Source organism: Ambystoma mexicanum, chromosome 2p (assembly GCF_040938575.1).
Source record: "Ambystoma mexicanum isolate Mex_15411 chromosome 2p, UKY_AmexF1_1, whole genome shotgun sequence".
In the NCBI taxonomy this organism is placed as follows: Eukaryota; Metazoa; Chordata; class Amphibia; order Caudata; family Ambystomatidae; genus Ambystoma; species Ambystoma mexicanum.
Genome location: NC_090923.1, coordinates 572006439 through 572017331, shown reverse-complemented (window position 1 = coordinate 572017331; position 10893 = coordinate 572006439). Strand labels below are relative to the sequence as shown.

The 10893-nt window shown below is 46.5% G+C and overlaps 1 long non-coding RNA gene across 1 annotated transcript in view; it reads right to left on the bottom strand.

Moving 5' to 3' along the window:
• Positions 1-7557: 7557 nt before the first annotated feature.
• The window catches only part of LOC138566569 (uncharacterized), a 40137-nt gene continuing 36801 nt past the window's right edge, over positions 7558-10893 (bottom strand). Inside the window, exon 2 of the long non-coding RNA XR_011301967.1 lies at positions 7558-10644. This is a non-coding gene — a long non-coding RNA (uncharacterized lncRNA). The remainder of the gene's footprint in view (positions 10645-10893) is intronic.

The window sequence follows — 10893 nt, the reverse complement described above, 5'->3', positions numbered from 1 at the left end:
GCTCCTGTAATCTTGGGTATCTGGGAAGCACGGTGAGAAACTCTCAAGCCAGATCTCAGTGACACCATGAACTTCTCTCTTCAAAGCCCAGTGAACACGAACTCCGAAACTGTGTAAGTTTTTCCATTATCAGAGCTCTCAACCTTCCTACTTTGTCTATGTGATAGATCTGCAGACACTTTCCTCCAATCAGTTTAAAATTATTTTTTCAACAGCACCCTTTACTTTTATGAAAATGGGATCCTTGCTCACTGAGCAACTGTTTCAATTATTATTTCCTGCTGTGCATACTTTCTGCTTTCTGCAACCCAACACAGAAAGAGAGAGAAAGAGAGAAAAAAATGCCAGTGAGCTTTTAAAATGCATTATAGCAGTGCTACCAAAATATGTATTTTCACCTCATTTTGCACATGGGACTACATTGTAATGTTAGGGAGTTAGAATTAGTTTTTAGTATCTGTTAATTAAGTTAGTCAGTTATATAAATAATGTAGTCTTCTATGTATGAGGTATTCAAGAAAAAAAAATATGGTGCACTTTATTCTCTGCAGTTTCACATTGAGCTTTGGCTGTGTTATGAATTCTGTATCTTGCATGCCATCAGCAACATAAAATAACTATATGTGTGTGCCATATTATTGCTGGCAACAACAACAACAAAAATGCCATCACATTTAGTAAAGCGCTATATATTCTTATAAAGTGCTATATACATTACTACATATTCCACCCTGACAAGGAATGCAGAGGACAGATCGTTTCAAGAAGGAAACGGGATGCACTCTGGATACTGACAGGAGGGCAGTCAGTAAAGTAATTAATCACAATAGTTCAAGGATACTTGGTTTCAGCACAAAGGAAGCAATGGGTCATAAAATGTCACAAGGGGCCTTCAGAGAAGGACCAGGGAGACAGAACCACAATGTACCTTGTGCTTGTAAAAGACAGAGTTCAAGATGGGAGTCAGGTGGCAGGCAGTTCATTGAGCAAGGCTGGATGGACGGCTGCAGGCTGGCCTACACGGCGGCTCGGGGTCAGGAATCATTGTCTAACTGCTGGTTGGTGGATCTGAAGCACTGGTTGAGGCGTCTTGGATGGTGTGAGCGACTGCGGTGTGGCAAAAGTCAGGGGTGCAGTCGGTTGCAGCTCAAGTATTCAACTGGCTTGAAAATGTCCTTTAAGGCAGACGCTGGTCAGTGCACTTGTTATGCTCACCTGGCTCCCACAGGGGCGTCGGTCGGACCCGGACTGCTGCGGAATCCACTCACGTGATGCGTAGTGCAGCGATGACTGACTGGATCTGCCCTCCTAATCTTGTCTGCTTGGCCCGTAGAAATATTCACCTACAAGTGGAGAGATGGATTTAGCCACTTGTGGATTCAAGTGATAGCACCCCCACTGTCCTCCCCACTAATCACCTCTGAAGCGCCCTCTCAGCAATCTCACCTTATATTCTTGAAGGATGAGCCCTCCATCCTGCGAAGCACGCAGGGGCGCGTTGATGACCAGTTACTTCACTGGATTGAAGGTATTGGAAGAGTTGTAGACGAATCCTGACTCCAAAAGATCCTGGTGAAGAGCCGTAAGTATATAGTTCGTAAGAGTTCAAAATGTCTGGAATTCACTCCTGTCCAGTTCCTCTTTTATCTTGCAACTTTGACCCAATAAGAAGATTGACAGCTGAAAGCGCGCCGGTAAAAGTCTGTGTTACCCAACACTGTCCGGTAAATAATGCCAAGGGTTAAACTTGCTGCTTTCTCCTTATCTTACTGGTGCAGCATAAGAAGATGTGGCGTGCTGATGAATTATACCTCCGGCGGTAAAATCAGGTAAGCATATGGTGGCTAAAGAGATTGTCTCTGTCTGATCTCTCTGCTCACCTTGTTGTTTCTTGTCACCCTTAGGTGCCGGGATTCGGCGATGTAAAGATGGAGACAGCGCCGGATCGAAGAGATGCTGCGTGGAACGGTGAGTTTGGCGCGGCGCTGCTGCTGGCGATGCGACGCGTTTAAAACAAAGTGTTTCCTCTGGTTTGAAGATGCGATGAATCCGGAATCGGGTAAGAAATCAGAAAATACTCTTGTTCTAACCTTTGCTTCTTTCCTTCTTTCTAGGTGCTCCAGGTTCGAGGCAGGCGTGGCAGAAGGCTGGATGCTGCTGCTGGCACTGTGAGAGTTACGCTGCTGGATGCAGAATAACGCGAAGCGTGTGCTGCTCTTTGGGCGGTGGTTTAAATAGCCGTCCAAAGTAGTCCCAGGTAGGTATTCCTCCCCGACCACACCAGAGTTACAAAATAGTCGCTAAGGTAAAGTAGTCCCTTCCAGGCCTCACATGGGCTTGGATCTTCTTGCAGCATGGTCTGCTTCAGGTAAGTGTGCACCTATGAGCCTGGCGCATATGGTGCCAGGACTGATGTCCCATATGAGCCTGGCGCCACAGGCGCCAGGACTGAACCCAGACAGCCCCTCGCAGGGGTTGCTGGGTTTTCTCAAGGCGACATGATGCCTGCTGATGGACGTGGTCTGGATGCCCGGGGGTATGCATCATGACAGCACTCCTCTTAGCTTGTTCGCTGGGCTTGTGTCCTTCTTTAAGGCAGATGGCCCAAAGCTGAGTGTCGCAGGCAATGGCCCTGTACTTGGTTGGCTCAGAGACTCTCTGGCACCTCCCACCTCAAAAGCATGCTTGCCGCGTCTAGCAGGGCATGCTGTGTGCTGGCTGGGTATCCATTCTGGACCTGCTGGAAGGGTTCTCTGGGTTCAGTATCTCCCTCTGTTCCCAGGGAAATGTTTAGGGGAGGGATCTTGCTTCCCTGTTTGGAAATCCTGGCCTTCCTTCACTGGTAGAAGCTGTAAGGCTAACTGTACCTTCAGCCAGGGTTCAAATGATTTATTCTTGTTACTCCTTTGCGAAGTCTTCAGATGATCTGCAAAAGGAGGGGCTCAAACCTCTTTTAAAGCCAAATGGGCCCCAGTGATTGGTGTAGCCTAAGCCTATCTTAATGAACCAATCCTGGGTCCCCAACAACAATCTTCTGTTATGCGTGAGGTCATAACCAGAGTGCTTTGTGACAGGAAAGGTAAAGAGGTGAAAACAGTTACTACTAAGTCCAACTCATCTTCCTGTCTATTGTGGATCAAAGGGTCTCTCTGTTTAATTGAGCTCTGTGTTGTTCCTGATTAAAGGCACGTCTCCCTTGAAGTCGCGGTGAGAACAGACTTTCCGTCTCCATCAAATCACATACCCCTGCCCTCTGAATGGGGTCCTTCTGCGGAGATTGCCTGCTGTAAACTCACGTACCAGACATGACAGCTCACTGTCATTGGTAGTAAGAGGCGGAAGCTGGCTTCCGTTTGACACAGATACGTATCAAAGCTGTTGGGGTTTTGTGTCTTTTGTTATCCCTGTGACCAGGCCTCTCGTGGGCCTGCTTAAATTAATTCTCATCAGTATATGTCACTGCCACCAGCAGCGCCAACAAAGGATATGGCGGATCCATGGCACCTTTGTTATTTAATTAGTCTGGCCATAGCAGGAGGGAGGTTTTGTCCTCCCCTTTTGAGATGCCTTGATGTACTCCTGGGTGTCACATTCCAACTAAATGTGCCAGAGAGGTCTATGTGTTTGTTGTGCGGTGAGCATACAAAAACTTGTGCAGATTAGCCGCACACATTTTCCAGAGGTTTACCTAGCCTCATTCAATTTCATATACAATTTCAAAAAAGCCCATGCAAGTGCACACCCAAAAGTGCAGATGGTTGAATACCTCACATGCCCGCCAGCCTCAACATGTGAACCACCACGCTACTGATGGTCTGGTTTATCATCAAGGCAAAAATACCGGCTGAGGCCATTTGCATTTAAACGCTGGGAGCCTGGCTTGTGCTGGATGTTCTTATCTAATTCTTGTAGAGGGATATGGGCCAAGGCAAAAGCTTAGGGTTCTCCCCTTGCATGGCCATCGCTGAGTCCAGTGGTCTTTCTGGATCTTAAAGTGTGACCCAAAGATGTAGGGTTTCAGCTTCTTCACGGCCCACACGACCGCATAAGCCTCTTTTTCAATGACAGCCCAGTTCCTTTACCTTTTTGTCAGTCGCCTGCTAATGTAAGTAACAAGTTGCTCTACCACTTGAGAGTTTAGCTGTGCTAACACTGCATCATAGTCTGGCGCTTTCTGACATGGGTTCCTGCACAATCCATTCTTTAAATCCTGAAAGGATGTTTGACAGGCGGGGGTCCAAGTTACCTTCTTTAGCATTTTCTTGGAGGTTACATCATTCAAGGGCATGGCTATGATCCCATAACCTTTGATGAATGACTAGTAGTAAACAGTGAGACCTAGAAAGGCTCTCACCTGCGTCGGTGTGGTCTTGATGTCCCAATCCTTCACAGCATGTACCTTTGTTTCGAGAGGTTGTTTCTTACCTCCACCAACCAGGTGGCTTAGGTAAATCACTGTGCCCTGCGCTATCTGGCCTTGATAGTCAGAACTGCATCCTGCAGCACCTGTAACACTTGTTTCAGGTGGGATATGTGATCCTCCCAGGTGTTGCTGAACAAAGCAATGTCATCTAAATAGGCAACACTGAGGTTTTCCAGCCCAGACAAAACCTAGTTTACCATCCACGGAAATGTGTCAGGGCATTCTTCAAACCGATAGGGGATCACAGTGAACTGATAATGTCCTTCTTGAGTTGAGAATGCTGACCTCTTTCTCGCGCCATCTGTCAAGCCAACCTGCCAATACCCTGCCATGAGGTCAAAGGCACTCATGTACTTGGCAGCGCTAAGCTTGTCAATGAGCTCATCTGCCAGAGGAATGGGGTGAGCATCTTTCTTTGTGACAGAATTTAGCCCCCTGTAATCCACACAAAAGCAAACTTCAGTCTTCCCACCACTGGTCTAGCCCAGGGGTTGTGGGATGGCTCTATCACTCATAGGGACAACATCTTGGAAATGTCCTCCTTGATGGTGTCCCTGACATTATCGGACATCCAGTGAATCCTAATCTTCACCAGTTTACTGCCTCCAGTGTCCACATCATGGGTGCACCAATCTGTGCGACCTGTGTGAGCAAAAACAGACCGTCAAACTGTACAAGTAAATGGCGACACTCTGTCAGTTGCTGTTCTGACATGTCTGTTGCAAGGTTGACACCTTCATATGACCCATCTTTGGCTTCAGTGTGCATGAGGTCTGGGAGGGGTTTTGGGTCCTCTCAGTCTCTCTGCCGGTCACTAATGCAATGATCAAGTCATCCCAGCTCGAATGGGGTTTTAGCTGGTTAAGGTGAAGGAACCTGCACATCTGTTTAGGTACTTTCAGGTCAATTAGATAATTTACCTCACAGACATTTTCCAGCAGTAAGGCCCGGTCAACTTGTCCTGAAGGACAATGGGTTTTACAGGCTCCATAACCCTGGCTGGAGAATAGACTGTCACAGTGGCCTTCTAGTCATGCCAGTGCTACATCAGCTCCTGGCTGGCCTTTAGGTTTCTCGTTGACTGTTCCATGTACTTGCCATTCTAGACCGAAGGACAAGTACACAGTCCACCACATCTCAGAAAGGGGATGAGGGGTTGCCCTCCCATCCCTCTTTCACCAGACTGAGGGGACCTTATAAAGGGTGTCCAAACAGAAGCTGAAAGGGGCTAAACCCTACTCTATTCTGTGGCACCCCCTGTAGGCAAACAGAAGGCATGGCAGGAGAATATTTCCATTTCCTCCTTGGGTGCTCTGCCAAGCCACCTATCATGCCTTTCAGTGTCTTCTTGAACCGCTCAACAAGCCCATTTGTTTGTGGATGGAAGGATGTAGAGAACCAGCAGGTTACTCCACACTCTTCCCACATAGCCTTTACATATGCTGATATGAAGTTTGATCCCCTGTCAGAAATGACTTCCTTGGGGAATCCAACACGGGAGAATATCCGAATCAACAACAGGGGCTTTGATGCTCCTCAAAGGGACAACCTCAAGGTATTTTATGGCGTGGTCTACCACCACAAAGATGGACCGGTTCCTTGAGCTGGCTTGAGGGTTCAAAGGACCTACAATATCCATGCCTATTCTCTTGAAAGGCCACCGAACCATGGCTAGTGGAATTAAAGAGGACTTTGTGGCACCTCCTAACTTACAGCAGCCGGACAAATTCCTTAACTTTTATGCTGAAATCAGGCCAATAAAAGCATGCAGACAACCGGTCTCCTGCCTTTGTCAATCCCAAGTGATCGGCTAAAGGAATTTGGTGAGCCAAATCCAAAAGAAACTTTCTGTGGCATTGGGAAATCACAAACCTTCTGGTGCCCTCACCCTCAGAGTCTTTTGGCTCACTGTACAGGAGTCCAGCCTCCCAGTACACTTTGAACAGTCCAGGGGCTTCACCCTTAGCCTGCTCCTCTGCCTGCTCCCACAAACCCACCAGAGTGGGACACTCTTTCTGGGCTGTGAAGAAGTCAGTCTGATCTGGGCCCCCAGCTGATGCAAACTCATCCAGCTTGGGCAGGCACTTCAGATCTGCTCCTGCCTTGTTCACCATCTCAGGGTCCTGTGCTGCGCCAGGTAACTCTGAAGTCACTGTTTGTCCTGCTACAATAGTAGGGTTCCCAATGGCTGCTGGCCCCTCTTCCACAGGAGTAGGCTACTCATCAGTCTGTGGAACTGGACTAGAGGCTACCGGCCATGCCGATCCTTCCAACAAGCCTTCTGGAAGCACTCCAAGCACTAAGGGTTTGAGAGTGTTCAATCTCTTTGGCCCTCGATCGGGTAGCCGCTGCGACTATCTCAGAATCGGAAAGATCATTACACAACAGAACAGGGATTGAGTCTTTCACCATTACATAGCCAGCTCCATTACCTAGAGGGACCCTTTGATCCCCAACAGACAGGATGATGGGTGGGGACGTATTATTACATGTTTTCACCCCTTTACCCTTTCTGTTGCAAAGCACTCTGGTTATGACCTCATGCATACAGGAGACTGTTGGTGGGGACCCAGGATTGGTTCATTAAAGCAGTCTTAGCCAACACCAATACCTGTGGTCCATTTGGCTTTAAAAGGGGGCCAGGCCCTTTTTTTGGCAGATCAACTGATGACTTCACCAGATGCAGAAGTACTAATCATTGGACCCTGGCTGAAGGTACAGTCTGTCTTACAATTTCCAAAAGTGAAGGAAGACCAGAACCTCCAAGAGGGAAGCAAGATCCCTCCCCTAAACACCTCCCAGAGATGTGAGGGTGAGACCAAATCCAGAGGACACTCCAGCCACTCCAGAACCGTTAACCATCCAGCACACAGCCTGGCCTGCTAGGCTCTGCAGTAAGCTTCCTAGGTGGGAAGTGCCAGAGAGTCTCTGAACCCTAATCCAAGGATAAGGCAGGTTTAAAGGATCACACAAGCTCACTGAAGATGATGGGAGAAGTGCATTGATGAGCATCTACCGACATCTGCCATGAACAACATTTTTGAGCATGTCTATGCCCTTGAGCTGTGAAAACAAAAAGAAGATATCGAGGCTGAGTACCCCAAAAGGAAATACACCAAATGTGGGTTACAAAGGAACATACAAAAGATCTTTATTTTATACTGAACAGTGTCAAAGGACAAAGCAACAGATAGCTATCGGTCCTCAGTACAACACAGCAAACTCCAGCGTGGTTCGGTGTGCTCAGAGAGTCGGACTGTACATTAGAATAGTCGCACTCTTTATACCCTCGAAATCACGATGTTCAACCCATTTCCTAGTTAATATTGGTTAATACATTACGGATCTAGGGTTCGTGCTGAGTTCGTGCATCTGTACATTTAGGGTTTACCTTTAATGTATTCACTAACAAGCCTTAATGTCAATGGTATATTTTAGGATTTCATGTTAAACCTTCTTAAACAGTTTTATACAATGTAGTCAAGCAAGTGTTCACATTTCAGTATTTGAATACATTGTGTTTAACATATGCTCGTGGATTAGCTTCGTTGGTGCAAGTAATCCTCTAGACACAGGTCAGCGAAGGACAAGGTCTCAGTTCATGACCCTAACATGTAGCCTGCAGGCAAGTTATACATTAGTTTATACACAGAGGTCAAGACGGCCATGTTCCATTCAGAATGACATTGTCCACCATCTTAGAACACAGGGTGACTCTAGAGGGAGAGCCTAAAATGGCGGATAGATCTAAAATGGCGGCTTACACTGATCTAAGGTCAAGACCTTACAACGCGGGTTTCCTCGCAAGTGGCTTATAAACAGTTTGGCCTAGGCCAATACACATATATTCATACAGTATAGGAAGCACAATACAATTTTCCGTTCGACAAACCCTCCTTTTGGCCTATGCCAAGCTCTAAAACTACTTCTGGTCAATTTACGAACAATTCCACGTCTCAACATTCATACACCCTGAATCACTGTCAGAGATATCTATTGCCATTAGATCGTCTATCAAAATCTCTTCCAGCACATACTGTTTGGAACTCTTATCTGGGGCGTTTGCCTTGTGTCCTATTGTACCTATCGCCTGTGCGCAAACATCCCCCTAGAATCGAACATATACTAGGTAAACACTGTATACATCAACAAAGAAACAACAAAATTCCCAAAATGATCAGCAAGACTGAAAGCACCTTCCAACCCTAAGATCGCAAGAAGTCCCAGAACCAAGCGCTAAGATCTCAGTTTCCCTCGGGAACATGCACTTCTGAACTAAGGACGTGCAGATTTTGTATTGCCTTAAAGATAGTTGGGGAGGAATCTGGCACGAAAACACAGCAAGCGGACCCCACTAATTTACACACTCCACCACGTTCAGCCAGAATGACATCTAATGCCATCCAGTTCTGAAGTGCTACTAATCTTATTGCTTTCTGTTCTAATGTCATATTATAGAGTATGTCCGTGGTCCGGTTGATGGTTCTCTCCAGTACTCTCGCTAGTGTCCTGATGTCTTTGGAATTCGCAATTTGTCCCAAAAATGGCATGAATGATTTAGCTACATCTCCCAGAATCTGTGCTGGAGTGTCACCATTCTCGTCCCGCCGTGGACAAGCCTTTGAAACCTCCACAGTACTAGCTATGAATACCCCGGGTAACAGGATCCCCAAATAACAAGTTCCCTGCCAATCCCTGGGTAACCATGAACATTACCGCAAACAAAGTAGACAGGTTCGCCTACATAAAAGGTCTGTCTTCCCCAGTCAAATTCGCAACGTTGGCGCAAACTTTGAAATCTACCAATGACTGAGTACCATTCCTGTGTATGCAGAAAGAAACTGAATCGGGGCTATGGTTAACAGCGTAAAATGGAGGCATGGCATCCTTATTGCCTATCGGAGCCATCTTGAAAGAAATCAAAGATTGAAAAGGACGAAACAATCTATCAGAAGGCCTAATAGATGCAACGTTGAGCTTGCTCCTATTCACGAAAAGCGAGCATCCCAAGGGCGTAAGAACACGTTTCTCAAAATTATTCAAATTAGTACCATCAAAGTTACCTGCTATTGTTCCATCGGCCAAAGAATAGTGCTCTAAGAGAAGCATAACAAGCAGTTGTCAAAGGTAAAGGATGAATATACAAACCTAGCCCCTTATCCCCGTGTTGCGGTAAATGTGAACAGACCCAACAGTTGTATTTATTAAAGATGGCATGTGTAGCATTCATAATAAGTAATAATGTGTTGTTATAGTATCTCTGTCTATGCTGAGAGTCTCTAGGAGATAAAGTATGCAAATTCACAAAAGGCGTAGGGACAGTGGGTACATTTTCAGTCAGTAACAAGGTTTCAAATGGATGCGCTTCTTCCAAGTACCAAAAACTTAGCTAGCACAGTTACTATTATAAAACCAATTGTCATTATAAAAAGACAGCAGTACGTTTTCGGGGCCCAAACAATGTATCCATTGTCACTGCTGGTCACACAATCATTTATCAGTCCTGTACGAGCGGTAGCGGTTGCAGGCATTGCAGTCTACAAACGGAAACCCCAATGTTTTTTGCTGGCGACCTCCAGGCTGAGCAACTTCTTAGTCCTTCCACAACCCTAGCCAACATAATCCCCTTTTTGAAACAATTATTTGGGCCAAAAGCAAGCCCTTGATGATTTTCCCTTCCTTCTTCAGATGCACAGCCGAACCGTGCCGTAAGTCTATTTCCTTGGACGTAAATTGTACCTTGTTGTCCCTGGTACTGATTGATCCGAGAACAATGTGTCGTCACTTCCCGTTGGAAGCGACGTATCAAGAGCAAGTGAAGATGCAAGATCCGGAACAGTAGTTTCCGGAAACGAAACTTTTGGAGAGTGTGGAGACAAAATGACTGGTTCCCCAGGCCTCACATGCTCAGATAGATACTCCGATGCATTCTTGTTGTTGTTTACTGCTTCGGGATCGTTGGTTGCATTATTGGTGAGGGGTTCTGTTTCTTCTGTATGGTATGGCACCGGGTGTGGAAGCCTCTTGACATGCATCGCGTGGATCCAATGTTTTCTGCCTGTGACACGCATCGCAGTCTGTGTGACCAGCAAGACCTGGAACGGGCCCCGCCACCGAGGTGCAAGGCAAGAGGATTGTTCAAATGCCTTCTTTAATACCCAGTCTCCAGGCCGGATGCTATGACCTGGGCCCTCGTATCGTACAGGTAAAGCCTCTCGCACCTGGTGATAAATCAAATACAGGTTTTTAGTCAACTGGCTCCAGTAATCTGAAAGAAGTACATTTTCAACATTCTTTAAGGACCGACATTTCGGAAGGTTCCAGATATTCACAGGTGTCCCCATTACCACCTAAAATGGACAGAGCCCAGTCTTAGTTTGAGGGGTTGTACGCATAGCTAGTAACATGATCGGTAAGGCGTCCGGCCATTTTAGTTTGGTGCCGGCACACATTTTAGCGAGCTTGTTCTT